The sequence below is a fragment of the Girardinichthys multiradiatus genome, chromosome 9 (genome assembly GCF_021462225.1).
Source record: "Girardinichthys multiradiatus isolate DD_20200921_A chromosome 9, DD_fGirMul_XY1, whole genome shotgun sequence".
Taxonomy (NCBI): Eukaryota; Metazoa; Chordata; class Actinopteri; order Cyprinodontiformes; family Goodeidae; genus Girardinichthys; species Girardinichthys multiradiatus.
The window spans coordinates 30,059,502-30,072,345 of record NC_061802.1 but is presented as its reverse complement, the minus strand read 5'-3'; the positions used below and the strand labels follow the sequence as shown (position 1 = coordinate 30,072,345).

The following is a 12,844-nucleotide window of genomic DNA, read 5'->3' as shown; positions in this document are numbered from 1 at the left end:
TCATGCCAGATAGATTCATCACTGCAATCACTGGTGTAATTTAGGGATTTCTATTCCAAATGGCAATACTTTCATTTTGGATAAATAAATTTGGTTTGTTCAAATTGTCCCACCAGTAAATGTGAAACAGTTGCACATTTGATCACGTTACAAACTCAAACTTCAGTGTATGTTATTAGGATTTTATATGAGAGAGCAACACAAAGTAGAGCACAATTGCAAGGTACAAAAAAGGAAGAATGGTTTTAATCTTTTTTTGTATAAATAAAAATCTGAAAATGTTTCACATATTCTATCAGCCACCCAAGTCAAAACATTTTAAAACCATCTTTCGCTTCAACCACAGCTGCAAGACGTTTGGTATATGTCGCTAACACCTCCAACAGATAAATCTAGAGAATAGTTGTTTTTTATTTTCAAAATAGCCAAAGTTCAATCAGATTTGATGGAGAACATCTGTGAACATCAATTTTCAAATCTCACCACAGCTTCCTAATTGGATCTAGGTCTGGACTTTGACTGGGCCATTATGCTTTGACTTAAAGCAGCCCATTTTAGCTCTAGCTGTATTTTTAGGGTCATTCTCCTGCAGAAAGGTACACCTCCACTGCAATTTGAAGTCTTTTGCTGCCTCTAACAGCATTTCTTCCGTGATTGCCATGTATTTAGCTCCATCCATATTCTAATCAGCTTTGCTGTTCCTGCGGAAGACAAGCATGCCTGCTGCATGATGCTGCCACTACCATGTTTCACGGTGGGGAAAGTGTGTTCAGGCTGATGTGCAGTATTAGTTTTCTGCCAAACATTGAGTATTGCATCTAGGCCAAATAGATCAATTTTGCTCTCATCTGATCAGACCACATTCTTCAGTGCTTGCTGAGTGCATTTCTAACAGTTTTCCTGTTAACAGGGCCTCTTGGCTGCTTCTCAGATGAATGCTCTCCTTGCCCAGTCTGTATGTTTAGGTGGAATGGTAGGTTTGTAGTTGTGCTGTACTCTTTCCATTTGTACAGCTGATAATAGTTTAGCCCTGTCTTCAAAAAACCTTGGGATGCAACTCAACCTTGTACTGCTTCACAACCTTTTTCCTGAACTGTCTGGTGTGTTTCTTGGTCTTCAGGAAGCTGTTTGTTCACAATTGTTTTCTAACACATCGGTGGCCCCCGCAAAACAGCTGGATTTACATAGAATTTGAATTTTACACAGGTATTGGTTACACTGAATTTTATTTAGGGGTATCAGAGTAAAGGGGCCTGCACTTTTACAGACTTTTTATTTGTAGACAATTTTGAAAATGTGTCAATTGCATTCTGATTCACAATTATGTACTTCTTTGCCCTAGTCCATCGCATAAAACTATTAGATATAGAACAAAATAGATGTCTGGAGTAAGAATAAAGCAATTACATGGGTGTGTGACACGAACATGTTGAAAGGTTGACTTTGAGGATAATTTTATAATATTTTTTATTAATCTAAAAGCAAGATTTGATGAAGGAATGATTATAGTATACAAAAAAAAAAGGATAAAAAAGTGTGTGCGGATGAAAAGGTCCAGTTCGTGTGTGTGTGTGTGTGGAAATGCTTGTGACTGGTAAGTCGATATCCCCACACATTCATGTGCAGACAAGGGCCACAAGTTACCCGCTTCAGTTTCTAACTCAATTACACTAATTTAATTTTCTCTAACAATATTATTCACAATGTTATCACACAGCGTGAGCTTATATTGATGAAGTAACCCAAACAGTGTGTAGGTGAAAGAAAACATAAAAAAAGGTACTGGACAGTCATTTAAAAAGAGGGTCAATGGACCAAAATGAACTATATGCAAATTTGTGGACCCTTTTTGTAAAGAGCAAATATATGCACAAGAAAAGCATCAACAAGTGGAAATGTAGGTATTGCAACATAAGAAGAAAATGTGGAGAAAAAAAAAAGAGGCAGGGAGGGAATGTTTTTGAATTTAGGAAAAAGGTTAGAAAAATGAACAAAAGAGGCAAAACAAGAATTTAACAAACATCTTCTCACTTATTCAGTCCACATTCTCCTCGGCATTTGTCTTGTCATGGTTCAAAGCAGAAACACAAAGAAGCAGAGAGGAGGCACGAGCTACGCAAACAGTCCACCGTCGCCTGGGGACTGCAGCAACACCGCTGGTTTCACTCAGAGCTGTTAACAGAGGGCTTTCAGCCCTCGTCTGTTTTTAAGCAATAAAAATTGTTCTGCTTGGCAAATTCTCTGTGTTCTTTTTTTTTCTTTCCTCATTCTCTATTTGGCTCAATATTTGCCATTTATGTACAAGTTTATTTCTGTATAAAGGTTTCAAGACGTGCTCATGTGAAAGCCAAGTTTTTTCTTCCTTTCCTATTAGTGAGGAATAATCAATAAAGCAGGGCAGAGGAGACATGAATTAGGTTGAAGTTCACTGACATTAACAGCTGTGTTTTATAATCACACATTTACTGTTTGTTTAGGAAGTAAATAAAAAGGCTGACATGACAAGAGATTTATCTGACTGTAAGGTGGTCATTGAGGCCCTAACTGAAAACCAACATTATCTCACACAAACAAACTATAGCTGTCTCACTTAAAGCCCCGATTGCACCACTAAGCACTGCTACACAACATGGAAGGCATTTCTGGCTGTAGAGCATGACTGTGAAACCATTTTTAAGAGTTAGTCCCTATTTCTTTAAAGAAATAAAAGCTAACAAGTTTGCAGTTGCCTCTATTTCTTCAGGAAAAGATTCCACTTTTTTGCCTCTATTTACCACATGTGTTTAATAGATGCTAGAATAAAACTTTGTGGATGGTGTAAGAAAGATTATTACCATCTTGTAATCCAGAGGAGCCACCTGGCCAACTGCTTACATAGCTGATTTGGCGATGATGCATCTAAAACACAAAGGATTGTGGGCCATGAGGACCAGGGTTGAGAGACACTGCCTAAGACAACAAGATGGATTAATTTGGCTGCTTTGGTAAGACTAATGGTTCTGCATTTGTCCTTTGCACCATTTAATGTGATAGTTATTGTTGCAGGTCCCAACATTATTTTTACAGTCAAAACTAAATGTATTCAGATGATCCATCATAAAGACATCCTTCAAATGTTTAGGACTTTAAAGTCAGAGTGTTAAATAAGTGTGAAAGGTCTTGGTTCCTCCCATTTTCTTGGGGAAAGACGGCGTTCCAGTGATTTAGGGCTTTGCTACATTAACAAAATCAGTCACGCTCAGATGGATGAAACAGCAGGCTCCTCAGCATATGGTGGCTTGGATGGGACCCAGAAAGTAAATTCAGTTTATATTGAATGTGCCATGGTAATTCAGCGCTGAACATTTCATTGTGTGTTGGAGCATGGTTTAATCAGGAGGTGGAGGGAGCATCAGAGGCCGAGGCGAAATGTGAGACAGACAGCAGGAGTGACAGGTGAACGGTGTTCGACCAGATGAAAGACGGTGTCACTTTTTTTTTAGTTCAAAAGATTGTTTACTTTATTTTGCACTTTATGGGTGGGCTGCCAAGTGTGATAACTTTGAATTTATCAAACTTTAGATTCTTTTTTGGCTGTTGTTGGGAATTTGTTTCATATTATGCTATGGGAAAATCTCTCAACTAAAAAATCTAATTAGCAACGGTGTGCTTTTGAGACTTGAGGAACTTCAATGAGCAATGTTCTGATGTCTGATGTTTTTTTTTTTATCTGACAAAGTTTTATAAACGTTTTATACAAAGTTTATAAAATACAGATGAACAGAAAAATCTGCTTGTTTGAGAAATCAGCTGAGTTTGTTGGACCAGGTTTAATAATGAATGGAAACTGAAAATGTAGGAAATTAAAAATCTTATTTTCAGGGGGCAAAGAGTGGTGTAGAATGGGCTCCCAAAATTATTCCTTGCTGCCCATGTCCGAGGTACGATTCCCAGCCTCAGGGCCAAAGCAGCATGCCTTTCCCCCTCTCTCTCAGCCCATTTTCTGTCTAAAGTCAGGTGCCACAAAAAAACCTATCTTTGTTTCTGGTAAGTGAAAGCACCATATCCAAGCAGCTAATTTGTACTGATTCCAACACACTTTGGTCTGATCGTTGTTACTGAAGGAAGAAGAATCAGTTCGCCAAGACTGAATTTAGGAAGTGCACCTATCGCATGTCCTCTTCCATTGATCCATTCTCCATCACAAAGAGTACAAATATCGTGATTCAAATATGAATCACATAACAACAACAACACCCCGGTCTTAAATATGGCGGGTGAGCTGAAGTCATAACACTGCAAGAAAGGGTCCACCAATTCTCCTCGCACAGCACATAATCGAAAGCAATTTGCACATGTTTACTCAATGTAGCAATTAGTTTGACTAACATACAAACGTTGCCAAAGTAGAGATGCTTGTAATGTATAAAAAATGATTTGTTTGGCCTTTCAGAGATAAGAAAATTGCAGGTTAAATTATTCTGTCCCTACAGTTAAGGTCCTTTTAATGAGATGCCAGAGTAAGGACTGGAGTGATCAAAGTTTTCTCTGGGTGTATGAAACAAAGAGTGATGCAGCAACCGCCCTTCCCCCACCTGTGGCTGCACAGTGCCAGTCAGCTGGCTGATAAAAGGCTACTTTGTTTTTTTCTCACAATTTGGCTGTTAAGAAACGTTTTCAGCCACAAAAAACACTTACAGTCGTGGTGTGTAATGTGAAGGGGCCACACCCATCACGTTTACTAAGCACTAAGAATAGCACTGTTTTAAAAATAAAGCTGCAAACTACGGACTGAAACAATTAAGAAGATTAATCGTGAATAATCAATTATTGAAGTAATCGCCAGCTGTCTTAGTAATTGAATAATTGTTAACTGGAGTATACAGAACATGCCATTTGCTGAAAGAACAACCCACTCAGAGCAGTAATTAGGCCACAATTGTACAAAAACTATATACATTTTGCATTTAAGATGAAAAACCTTATTTGTCTGTAAATATTTTTTTCTTCTTTCTTTATTTGAGGAATTCTTTATTCAGAACTCCTCATGTGGCATAGTTTTAGCTTCATCTGGTTCAAATTCTGTTAAAAAATTCTCCTATTAAGCATCATTTGCTATCGGACTATTAATCGATTAATCTAAAAACAAGTCGTTAGATTAATCAATTAGCAAAATAATCATTAGGTGCAGCCCTACAAGCTGATTGACAAGCTTTTTTAAATAAAGACAATTTGACCACACTATACATTTTTGTTTTAAATCTTTGTGTTGTAAGAATGCAGAGTTTTTACTACAGGTTATTACCTAATAAACCACCTAACTCTGAATGAATGCATTTCTAACCAAAAAAAATATATATAAAATACTCAAATCACCAATTTCACGCTACATTGCCAAACTACAAACTTTTAGTAAGAGCTTATCAGAAAAACAATTTTTCACTTCAAATGGTTTTAATTCTGCTGATGGTAACTAATTCTAGTATTACACAGCTGCTACGCACAACAGAACAAGCAGGGTGGGATGGCACTACAATATACACATTTGCAAGTGTTCAAGCTCAATTAGGGAAAAGTATTTAAGGGCGTGAAAAACAGGGATGCAGAGGCAGAAAGAAGAATGGTGAAAAGAAGATGCAGGACATTGCCAGAAACACCGGAGGCAAGTGTTTCTTTCAGTAAAGAAAGAGTGTATACAGATGTGCTGGCTCATCCTCACAAAGAGCCACTGATGTCAGCATCGCCAGCTAAAGACGTATGCACAAATAAGGACTCTATTGTAACCGGCCTCCTGAGAAAACAACCCTTAAAAAGAAAATCTAGTCCATTTTAGAGCAAGCAAGACACAGACAGTGTTCCCAACATGATTGCTAATAACACCCTGTTATTTCTAAAGTGGTATCTTCCGCTCCATAAATGTCATCACATGGTATCAATTGCTCACTCTGCCTCCTCTCCTGTATAATTAAAGCACCACGTTCTGTTCTGTGAGGATCAGCACAGGATGACAGTAAACTGAGCAGCTCAGGAGGAGACCTGAGATAAAACGGCTGTGTTTCTACGTATAGTTGAAACCGAATATTTACATACATGTTATAAAAAGGCACGTTGTTTTTTTTTTTCACTGTCTGACAGTAAATCAAAATTTTTCATGTCTTATTTTAGTTAGGATTACCAAACTTTTTATTATTTGCTAAATGCCAGAATAATGAGTGAGATACTTTCTTTTAACTTTTTTAAATTATAGAAGTTTACGTACACCTTAGTATTTGGCAGAATTGCTTTTTAACAAAATAAGATGGTAAATGGTCTGCACTTGAATAGCACTTTATTAAGTCCCCAGAGACCCCAAAGTGCTTAACACTGCAATCAGTCATCTACCCATTCATACACACATTCACACACTGACAGTGGTGAGCTACAATGTAGCCACAGCTGCTCTGGGACACAATGACAGAAATGATGCTGCCATTTACAGGCTCCATCAAACCTTCTGACCACTATCAGAGGAGAGATGATGGTGGTCAGAAATGGGAGAAATGTTTTGGTGTATCCTTCCACAAGTGTTTCAAAACAGTTTGGTGGAATTTTGGCCCGTTTCTCCTGACATAACTGGTGTAACTGGGTCAGGTTTGTAGGCCGCCTTGACTACAGACATTTGTTCTGCTCTGCACACACATTTTCTGTGGGACTGAGAGATATATTTTGTGATGGGCCACTCTAAAACATTGACGTTATTGTCCTTAAACCCCTTTGTTACTAATTTGGTGGTATAGGGTCATGGTTTATTTAGAATACCATGTTTTGGACTGACCTACAACTGCCAGTTGCTGTCTTAAAACTTTTCTTCAGTGTTTCCGCATCATTTTCTTTCCTCGTGATGTCATCTGTTTTGTGAAGTGCACCAGTCCCTCCTGCCGCAAAACACCCCCACAACATGATACTGCCACCCCTGTACTTTACAGTTGGGTAGTGTTCTCTGGCTCTGACTTTCCTCCCACAGGGCCACAATGACCATTGTTATTGTCACTGGGGTATCCTTCGGTTATGGCTAAAACTTCCATTATGGCATCCCCAAACCACAGGACCTCTCTCAACAAAATTGAGCTCTTTGTCTCTGGGTGCATTTGCAAAATGTGATATGGATTTTTATGTCGCTTATAGAGTAATGAGTTCCACCTCTATGAGTGGCCTTGCAGCCCAAGCCGGTAGAGGACTAATTTCACTGTGAATAATGACACTGTCTTACAAGCTTTAGCAGCATCTTCATAAGGTCTTTTGCTTTTGTTCTGGGATTGATATGCATATTTGGCACCATAACACTTTTATCTCTGGGACCCATCTACTTCCGGAGTGTATGATGGCTAAACATCCCATGGTGTTTATACTTGTTTATAATTGTTAAGTAGGACCTCCAGAAATCTGGAAGTTGTATCCAATAAACAAGACTTCTGGGGGTCAACAATTCTCTTCCTGGTATCTTGCCTGATTTCTTTAAATTGTACCATGATGTCACATAAGGAACCCTTTTGTTCACATAAGGAACCAATAGGTGTGCCTCCATCTTACTCAAATTTGAGAATTAAAAAACTTACATAGCCATGACACTATGACCAACTTGTTTAAAAAGCATGGTAGTCTAAGGCTATGTTTGCACTGCAGGTCTTGATGCTCAATTAAAATTTTTGCTGACATCTAATTTAGTTTTGTGTGATTGTTCACACCACCATCACTCTTCAATCTGAATGGTTCACAACTCGAAAGTGACCCGCACGTGCAAAAGGAAAATAGACGTCACACAGCAGCACACTGTTTACAGAAGTACTAATGGATGCCAGTGTCCCTGTTTTAATAGTAAGTTGTTGAGCAATGGGAATATTATGATCACATGATAACAAGAAGAAGAAAGCACGACTATTAACAATGGCATTTAGTAGAACAGTGACTACTACTTATGTAGAGAAGTCTGTGTTAATGTGAAGCCAGGACATACCTGATTTAGTACAACATGTGAAAGTGGCACAATACAGATTTTTTTGAAGGTGAAAAGATTGGAATTGGGCCGTTCTGGCTGCCAGCCATGAAAAAGTTGGATATGGGTTACGTTTGCACATAATAGTCGGATTTGGGCGCATTTGCCTGCAATATGAACATAGCCGTATTGCATGTAGACTATCAAAAAATGTATTTGCATCATTTTTCTGGCATTTCACAAATAGAAATAAAGTTTGTAATCCTAACTGACTCAAAACCAGGAAAAGTTTAGTTTAATTTAATGTCAAACAGAGAGCAAAAAAGGTTATGGGAGGAAATGCATCAAACCTGCACATACTCATGAATGATGGAATATAATATATCTGTTTATGTATGTCATTGGATAAACATGGTTATTTAAGAATTTGTTTTAGGATATGTTTGATTATTTATCTGACTCAGGCTGTGTTCCAGTCAACCTTTGACATGTCTGATGGGATGCTCTCCATTCATCACTCTTCCATATTTCTGTAAAAACAAAAAGGAAAACAGCCGGTGCAAGTGCAGCTCACAACGTTATGAAATTCAATCCATCAGGACTGTGAGTAGAAAGGTCTTCCTAATCCTCGTCCTGATGATTAATGCAGACACTGTGCCGGTAGAAGGCTGAAGAATAAGACAAAACGCTGGAAACAACGAATGATTGTAGACTTGATAATTTTGATGATTAGAGCACGACTCGAGTCTTTAGAGGAAGGTTTGTGGTCATTGTGACTGCGATTACATAGATTGCAAAGGACACTTTGCATAACTGCATGAATTTCACATCGGAGATCGCTGCCAGAGAGGTTGAGCTGTAATTGTACACCTATTCCCGCTGCCTCATGGGCTGATGATCAAAATGGAGTATGAGTTCAGCGGTGTTGTGCCTTGGCTAAAAAGTCTCCCTGACCTCAGTGACTAATAAATGACTAATAAAGCAGAACAGACATGTGTCTTCAATCTAGCAAAACTAAACCCCTCTAAAACAACATGGCTATTTTCCCAAGATATTTCGTTATGACTGCATTACTATACAAAGCATTCCAATACATGCAGTGCTGAAGAGCTCCAACCGCATCATCCCATTGTTATATGTTGCTGTCTCCCTCAATGAGGCTTTCTCATTCTCACTGTTTCTGCTGTAATTATTTCCTCACAGACGTAGCAGCCCGCCATCTGATCAACAGATGCTCTGGACAGCATTATTAACTGTAATTGGTGGTAATCTGGGGCGATTTTTTATTTTGGTGACACATCATTTTCTATAATTCTCGCCTCTCCCTTTTAAGTCGCCTAAGCGTTGCGTTAAGTACCATAGTGAGACTGCACTTGTGCCAGCGCTTAATGCGTTCAAGTCTTTGGAGACATGCAGGTCTCAATGAAAAGCAGATGTGTGGATGGATGGTTTAAGGAGAGGAAAGGAGAACTATCGGAGGTGTGTAGCACTGTTCTGGGGGGGGGGGGGGGTTGTTAGAGAGGGCAATGGTATGTTGGGTAAATGATGCATACATCTGAACTGAACTTGAGGTACAACAAGCTGCCAGACCCGCAAGATGGATGCCTCTGGAAATCCTGGATGGCACTTCAAATGGCCCCACTTTGGCTCCATAAATCAAAACATTCAGCACTTAAAAACTGATAATAAAGATCATTTCATTCTGTCTGCCCCCAATACCACCATCTGCCACGGTTCTTTTCTTCCATCATGAGACAGGTCAACACACATACCAGTGTGGCTGCAGGACTTTGCCATGGGATGATCTGGTTTGTGCATCTTGTCCAGTGCAGGTGTTGGGCATTACGTCCTAAAGCCTTCCCCGGCTTCTCTGAATCTCATAACTCATGTCTATATTTGTGTCTATGGCATAGGCCCGGAACTTATTTGTTTGCTTAGTTATGGATGTATGATTAAAACCCGAGGGCACAAGTAAATGAAAAATAACAACGTCTAGGGAGAAAGCGCCTCTTAAAGCAGGTGCAGAGAGCATGAAGAAGAGGGAAAAAAAAACTACAATATTACTGCTGGAGCACAAAGATATGAGTCTTTTTGTTGCAGGGTTATGTGCCTGAGAACACATGAGAAATTTCATAAGGATTAAATTAATTTGTTGTGGCTGATTCTAGCTACCCAGAAGATTGCATGTCAATTCCTCCTTGTTTTCTCATGGTCTACTTACAGTGACCTATAAAAGTATTTATACCCCTTGAGTTTTTTCACAATCTGTCACATAATAACCACAACCCTCAGTGCAATATTGTGAAGAAGAGGAAACGTAGTTTTACAAATTATTAACAAAAAAACACTAGTTTGGCATGCATTTGTATACAGGCTCCTTTACTCTGATACTCATAAAGAAATTCCAGTGCAACCAACTGCCTTTGGAACAGCTTCAGGAAAACCATCTCACATAATTGCTCCTAAACAGGCTAAGCAAGGGAAGCAGGAGCTGCTGAGATCCGCAGCTCCAGCAGGAGAATCGGTCATGCAATCCAAAAAACCTGGCATTTATGGAGAGGTGACTAGAAAAAATCTATCATTAAAAAATGACCGTAAAAATTCTCACTCGCAATCTGCTACATGCCATTTATGGGACACATAAAACATGTGGAAGAAGGTGTGCTGGTCAGATGAAATAATGAAATATTTTATCCTACATGCAAATTGCTTTGTGGAGGAAAACCAACACTGAGTGTCATCTTGAACATCTTAAACACTTCATCCATCCAGTCATATTCTCTACCTGCTTCTTCCATACTGGGTTGCGGGAGAGCTGGTGCCTATCTCCAGCAGTCTACGGGCAAGAGGTGGGGTACACCCTGGACAGGTTGCCAGTTAAACACTCCATTTCTTTATAATTAAACACGGTGGTGGCAGTATTATGCTGTGAGGATGCATATATTCAGCAGGGAAGCAGGTCAGAGTTGATTAGATGATAGATGGAACTACATACAAGGCTATCCTGGAGGAAAACCTGTAAGAGGCAAAAGACTTGAGACCGGGGTGGAGGTTAACCTTTCAGCAGTACAATGAGCTTAAAGTTACAGCCAGAGCAACAATGGAATAGTTCACAATAAAATATAGAATGTCCCCTTCAAAGTCAATCCAAAGTCCAGACTTAATCCAGGTGAAAACTTGTGCTATGACTTTAAAACTGCAGCTGCCAGACATTCTCCATCCATTCTGAGTGAGATTATCCTACTTTGCAAAGAGGAATGGGCAAATATTTTAGACTCTAGATGTGCAAAGCTGCTAGTGATACACCCATAAAAAATTTCAGCTGTAACTGCAGCAAAACATAGTGTTGAAAAAATGAACTGAAACACACACCAACGACAAAACTAGAAACCATGTGCCTTTTTCCTTTCATCTTACTATTATGCTCTTTGTGTTGGTCTATCTCATAAAATTCCAAAAGATACATTAAGGTTTATAGTTGTAATGTGACAAAATGTGGAAAGATTCAAGGGGAGCGAATACTTTTGCAAGGCACTGTAATAACCACAAATCTGCTGCCAAATATACTGAATGAAGCTCTAAATACAGCATTGTCACCTGAATGGAAATTTAAGATACCTCTGAGACCTAAGATACTCTCCCCTGCACAATCTAAAATTAAACTCACAGTAAAATGTTACAAAGAACAGCTTCAACCACCCACCAGCCTACCAATCATTTCCCTGATTAACATAATTAAAACCTTACACAAGTGCTTGTCACCACCTGGTGGCTGCACCTTGACACTGGTCCTGCTTTAAAGGCTAATGATACTGAAGATAGAGCTCAGGTAAATTTCAATACTTTATTTCAGTTTTGCAACCCATCTTGTACCATGTCAGTGACTTGAACAAAGCTTTAGATACAATAACAAGATATAGTTTCTCATATTGTAAATGTGTTAATAAAATGAATTCATAGAGAATCTGATTCTTTCTAAATGCCAGGTTTTTGTAACGTAAAAAATTAGACCTCTATAAATAATTTATTTGCAACTGTTTCCACCTTTTCCTGACTAGGTGCAATAACCTGGTGGCATAAGTAATTTTCTGCATCCAGTCTTGTGGAGTTCACACCTATCATCACTTATATTGAATCTAATTAATCTAAAATAAAGTTCTGCTCTCCTAGTTGAATTTCCATGTTTTGTTTTTGCATGCTTGCATCCCTTAGCTAAATCCAGAGCTTGCCAGAGGATCCAATCAATATTATTGTACAAAGGTATCAGTCAGGAGAGTGGCACAAAAATTCCTGACCATTATTTATATACTATGCCACAATGAAGACAGTCATTAAAGAAAATATGGTACAGCAGTACAAGAACTGGATGCTTCTCCAAAAATATTCAAAAGACAACACAGAAATTGATCAAGAATGCTGCCAAGTAATACTGTCTGACAGTAACACTGAAAAAGCTGAAGCAAATCCTAACAAGGTCTTTTTGTGTTTTCCATGTAACAACAGTCTCCTGTACTCTCCGCATGTCTAAGCTAAGAAGCAGCTTAGTGAGACGGGAGCCTTTTCTTACCAAAAAAACACATAGTCTTGGGTAAAATCTCCTAAAGCTGTGCGAAAGAATGTGCTATGGGCCGATGAAACCAAACTTTCAGTTTTGTGCAATAAATTCGATTTTTGTATTTTTGGGACAGAAAATAACACTGAACATCAGCAAGAGATAATTCTGCCCACATTGAAACATGGAGCTGGCAGCATCACGCTGTGGGGTTATTTTAGTTAAAATGGAGGGGGTTTTATCAAGGTGGTTAAATATTGAACAGTTTCAAATACCAGGCAGTTTTAACTCAAAACCTCAGAGTGTCTGCTAAAAAGCTAAAGATGAAGATGTGTTTTTTT

The 12,844-nt window shown here is 38.8% G+C and overlaps 1 protein-coding gene across 1 annotated transcript in view; it reads right to left on the bottom strand.

Annotated features, from left to right (window-relative positions):
- The window catches only part of LOC124874032 (zinc finger protein GLIS3), a 111,088-nt gene that overhangs the window by 69,526 nt on the left and 28,718 nt on the right, over nucleotides 1-12,844 (bottom strand). The gene's annotated exons all lie outside the window — the stretch shown is intronic.